The sequence below is a fragment of the Amblyomma maculatum genome, unplaced genomic scaffold (assembly GCF_055883805.1).
Source record: "Amblyomma maculatum isolate TAMU_Amacu unplaced genomic scaffold, ASM5588380v1 scaffold_13, whole genome shotgun sequence".
Classification (NCBI taxonomy): Eukaryota; Metazoa; Arthropoda; class Arachnida; order Ixodida; family Ixodidae; genus Amblyomma; species Amblyomma maculatum.
In genome coordinates, this window is record NW_028146738.1 from 31,149,807 (window position 1) to 31,155,806 (window position 6,000).

A 6,000-nucleotide genomic window follows, 5' to 3' on the forward strand; every position below is an offset into this window, starting at 1 on the left:
CTGGTGCATAAAACAATGAAATAGTTCCTTTTTCAGTGTGCAGCCAGTAAGCCAACAAACAGTGTGCCAAACGACAGCTGCTCCAGTGCCACTACAATCCATATTTTTCCAACAGCACTGCGATCATTGTGTCTTGAAATAATGCTGAAACAATGTTTTAGGGGCCAAGTGTTGACCCTTGGCCATTATGCTATATATTATTCTAACTCGCTATACCTGTGCCACATAACGGGCTGCAGTTACTTATAAAAACAGATGCCAATTCAGATAAAGAAAACACAGTGAAAAGGATATGCCTTTGAATGCCTCTCCTAAGTACTTGTCTTAGATGCTCTCTCCTCTTTGTCAGCATTGATGCTTCTTTATTCAATGACAAGCACCAGCTATTCAAGCGAAAAGTTCTATCTGGATGAGCTGAAGTTTCAAATGCACTGTAAACAATTTTGTCTACTGTAACATGTAACAATTAACTTTTTGCCTAGGTTCATGCATCCATCACTTTGCCATCTTTACAGCAAGAAAGAGAAAAAGATGAGACAAAGCCAGGCTCACTCTTAACACCAAGAAAACTAAGCATAGAGTGACCACTCAAGGAAAGAGAATTATATAATTGCGACAACTCAAGCCTGATCCTGAATAGTATGTTCGCTTTTGTCTCTCATACTAAGTATTTGGGTATTGTCTTCATGTTAGATATTCACTGGCAGCATAATTTAGAAGTGTTTTCTCTAAGTTAGTATAAGGACGTCACATTTTGAAAAGTGCTGAAGAATTCTTTTGTGATCTAATTTTGCATATATTGCATCTTGTGCTTGAGCAAAGTCCCTTGTGCTACTGCCTAGAGCCATGGAGCCATATCGATAAAACACATTTAGAATGAGTTACTTGTGTGCAGAAGTGTACAGTTTGCCTTATGGCCTTTCCCAAGGTAACTGCCCCTAACCAGCTCTTCATTCTGCAGCTGAGGATACTACCCACATCAATTGAATTCAGACTAGAAAAAGCCCAAGTAATAAACACAATAACATGAATTACACTGTTCAGAACACGACTGAGACAAACAACAATGGGGACTAATAGATTCAACCTACCACCTGCCACAACACTTATGGTCAAAAGCTATTAGAATACTATGATACCCTGATAAGGAATAAAACTCATGATGGTACAAAATAACTTAAATTTTGATTTATTGAAATATATTTTTCTTGGCTGACTAGGAATAAAAGTGCATATGCTTCATGCTTGGGTCTGTGCTTTTGTGGCCTGACTTTCTGTGCTTTTCCTCTTAAATTTGCAATCAACATTGTTATGACTGTTTATGTTATATACTGTTAAAATAAATGTTTGCTATTTCTTTGCAACTATTCTGCATTTGGATACTAGCCAAAATTACTATGGTGCAATCAACTAATTAGGCATCGATTTTGCAAAATAAAATAAGAAAGAACCAGGCCAAAGACCCAAAGCTGGGACTGAGTTTTCAACTGAACTCTATTTCATCTATTTATGTAAACTCTCTCACGGGGTGAGAGAAATGCCCTCAATAGGATGGCCTAGACGTAAGGCTGCAAAACCTCCAAAACAGGAAGCGAGGGTAGAACTGAATAGAGCCCCCCATGGAGGAATGGGTATAATCAAACTGGCACCATTGGCGCCATGACTCTCCTCGGTCCCACATGACCTCCAAGATACTCATTAATTCTACTCTCTAGGTACATGATTATTTCTCACTGCATGATCCTGACCAGATCATTAAGGATGAGATTAAGAAGTTCGCAGGGGTCAAGTGGATGCAGCTAGCACAGAACCGGGTTAAGTGGAGAAATATGGGAGAGGCCTTCGCCCTGCAGTGGGTATAAGCAGGCTGATGACGATGATGATGATTCTGACCAGAGGGCATCAGCTTATGGCATCAGACATATGCTACAGGTCTTGTGCTAGTTAATAAGGCAGGCCACGTGATCAGCGTAGTAAGTGACCTATACAGTGCTGCTCAAACCTGAACTGCATGCTGTGGAGTCACACATGCACCTCCAAGGACCATGTAAATGGCAGGCATAACGACACGTAACATTTTGGTGGCAGGCACGTAACATTTTTGGTGGAGGTGCGGGGTATGTCATCCCGATGCATATATCACTTCTATTTGAGATCACAAATTTAAAAAAATGACTGCTTCTGTATGTCAACATTTTATAATAGAGCATGTACAAAGTTCCACCCCCAGCAAGTGTATTAAGGACTCTGTTGCTGTTCACTACTCTTGCCACTTGTGTGCAGCAAGAACAGTGAATAATTATCTGCAAACAATCGAAAAGGGTGAAGGTAACCAGCAGAAACCAGGAAAAACAAACTAAGGTGGGCAACGAGCGGTGAATGCATCAAAAAGTGTCAAAAAAAAAACTAAGAGACAGCACTGGCATAAACCGTTAAACACATGACGGCAGGTGCAAAGATTCATTTTTTATTTTTTTTTATTTTGAACAGCACCCATTGCCACCTATTTCATTTCAATAACTAGTCACCATTGTACTCACTTTTACTGCATTTATTAAAAGTTATCACCAGTAAAAAAAAAATAAGTCAAGCCATTATATATCTATTATAACTACAGATGCAGCTGCAATGGCTGCTACATATGGCTTAACATACAAGCAAACAGCATGCTTTAGAGATTAACAGGTCCTATTAGATGCTCATTTTCAGTGTGCTTTGCATGATCCTAAAAAAAGGAATTCCGGGAGGTTGTTCGGTAGCCTCTCACTGCTTTTCCTCCCCCTCCTAAACAGAAAATAAAACAATCCATATTTATTTATTTTTATTTCAGATACTGTCAATCCCCATTGGGATTTTTACAGGATGGGCATATAATTGAACAATGACTACAATAATGGCAATACTAAGGTTACAAATACATGAATATAGAAAAAAAAACAAATAGCAGGTGATAAACAATGTCATACACAGCATATAGGTAATAATGCAGTTAAACAAGGTAAATAATGCAGTAAAACAATAGCTGTCATGTAGAGTATTGTGATTGGCTTGTTATATTTGGTTCGAAATGATTTACGTGTTGTGTAGTAGTTCTTCTAGAAGGGTTACAAATTTCGGCAATGATGTGCTGTTAGTGATGTGTGGATCCAAACCGTTCCATTCGGTAGTTGTACGTGGAAAAAATGAATATCCAAAACACTCGGTACGGAAAGAATATTCTTTGAGAGTTTGTGGGTGTTTATGGCAGGAAGGTCTGCATTCATCTAAGGATATATACAACGAGCTATCTATGTTTAGCACATTGTGTAATAACTGGTGGAGTAATTTCAGTCGTGCAAGTTTGGTGCGGTTTTGTAAAGTAAGAATAGAGGCTTTTTTAAGCAAGTGGGATGGCGAATCAGTGATCCTATATTTGTTAAATATAAATCTAACTGCCTTTTGCTGTACTCCTTCGATTTTGTTAATAAGCTGTTGTGTATAAGGGAACCAAATTGTGTTACCGTATTCAAGAACTGGTCGTATAAATGTATTATATGCTAATAGTTTAGTTTCTGGTGGTGCTTCACGAAGTCGTCTTCTCAACAAGAACAACCGTTTCAAAGCAGAAGATACAATGCTGTTAATATGCATTTCCCATCTTAGGTCATGTGAGAGGATAATACCACCTCTAGCATGTCAGCAAGTGCCACTTTTAAATAACTGATGCAGCAAGTACTGATATCTATTTCGATGGCAGTGCACCAAGTACACTGGCCTAAGGAATGCTCTCTGCTTTTGCAAATCTTCTGCAAGGCATATTTCTACCTCGCAACAAAAATGCCCTGTTCACAAGCAGCCAGCATTTTGGAAGCAAGCTAGATCATTGCTTGCAATACAGTGCCTACATCATGGAAACCTACATGGGGTGAGGCTGTCAGCGTTACTAGAGCCATCCAGAGCATAAAAAGGCATCCTCAACGAGTCCACTATGCAGTTTGATGACAGTGCACCAAGCACACCGGTCTAAGGGATGTTCTCTGCTTTTGCAAGTGGGAATCATTGCGTACAACAGTTCCTAATTAGCGTATATTTTTTTTTCTCATTGTGCACTGCTGTCAAAAACTGCCACAGTTACGTGATGCTTTAAATTAGAAAAGGGAATGTGAAAAATACTGGGAAAGAGTCTGAAAAAGAAACAAAAAAGACATGCAAGAGTTGGTGATGGCATTTGAGAATTTTAAACGTGACTGCAGGACAGAAATGCGTGAACTTAAAGACAGCATTCCCATTCTGCGTTGATGTTTGTACAGATGTGAAAAACACAGCCCCAGTAGCACTGAACATTAGAATAATGCTATAAAGCTGTTACCTAAGTTGCCTAATGTTCCCTCATATATTTCTAATACTAGCAGAAAGAAGCATTATACTAATGCTGACTTTTGAATGGTATAATAGTGTTATATATTGTTTTATGTTGCACTGCAAACAATATTTTAATGTTACAAATAAATGTTATTCTAATATTGTCTTCTAAACTTTAAAATAATATTTGGATATTAACTATAAGGCAACATAGCATGTACATGTCAAACAAAATCCCAGCATGTTTTTTCAATACACTTCTTTGCAACTATAGCTTTGAAATGATGCCTGCCGTAAAATGCAAGCATAGTCCTAATATTTTGTTAGAAAGTTTTGATGAATATCCATTTGCCAATATGACTTGTTGCGCATCCTTCGATGATGAACATAACAGCTTGACTCTGATATTGTTCGCAGTAGGCCATCATTGCACCCGCCACCACTTCAGTGCCAGACGACGGCTGTTGTGATGAGCGTCTCTCTCCCTCTTCTTTTTCTCTATTTTCTCTGTCCGCACAAGGCAGTGGAAGTGACTCAGCTACAGAGCCAGTAGCAGGCCCATGCATTTTCTTTTCCCTCTTCCTACAGTCACACCAACCAACCAACAATAATTGTTCAGAGGCGAATGTAGGAGTTGTACTGTTTGACGAAGTTGTTGTAAAGCGTGCCAGCCATGTACTATCGCAAGCACATGTGTGTGCAAGGTTGCTCTACATTTCCAGGAATGTTACATTTATGTTGCACATATGTTAGATTTATATTGTTTAAATGTTTATCGACACATTACACCAGTCTTAATATGTAACATTGCTAAAACATTAGCAAAAAAAGGTCATTAACAACATCAAAAATATAACATTGCTCTTATATTACGGTGATAGCTTGGAGCCAATGAAATTGAAAGATTTGGGAGAGAATCTCCTCATATGATTGTGCACACTGCAAAATGAAGTTCAACATAACTCACTGTGTACCCCTTAGAAATGTGATCCATTAGCCGAATTTTCAGCAGTACTTTTATCCTACTTTAGACTATTTAGTTTTTAAAACGGTGTATCAGAATTATGATTCTTTAATTGCTAGAGACGACTGAAGGATGAGGCAGCAACTCGGCGACAATAAAAACGTGCTGCATTATCACCAAGTCCCGTTGCTTCATGCTGGTCCACCAGCAACCGGCAATGTAGCACCTAAAAGCATCACTTCATGGTGTTGGTGCTCTAAATTTTAATGTGCTTCAAAACAGCGAGCTAAAGGGTTAGCTGTAGAGGAGGTGCAATTTAATTCCAGACCTCTCTTAGAGCTTACTAATTTATGTTCCTCTTTTCATTCTGTGTCGGCTTGCATCAGACATTATGACTCTTAATGAAAACCAACAAATGCTTCCATAGCACCAGGCATTCTAATGCACCCTGAAATTTAAATTAGTTTCTGCACTAACAGTGTCTGCAGGAAATGAAGCCCCATGAGATTTGGCACACAGAATATGTCTCTGAGGTTAATTACGGCCTTCATGCAGTTGATTGAAATGAGTTTTGCAGGACATATAGCTAACTTGTTTCATTCACTATAGAATGCAATTAAGCAGTGATGACCATACTGCTTTATATTTGCTACACAAGCGATTTAAAGAAATTACCAGAGAGTCAGCACAACTTC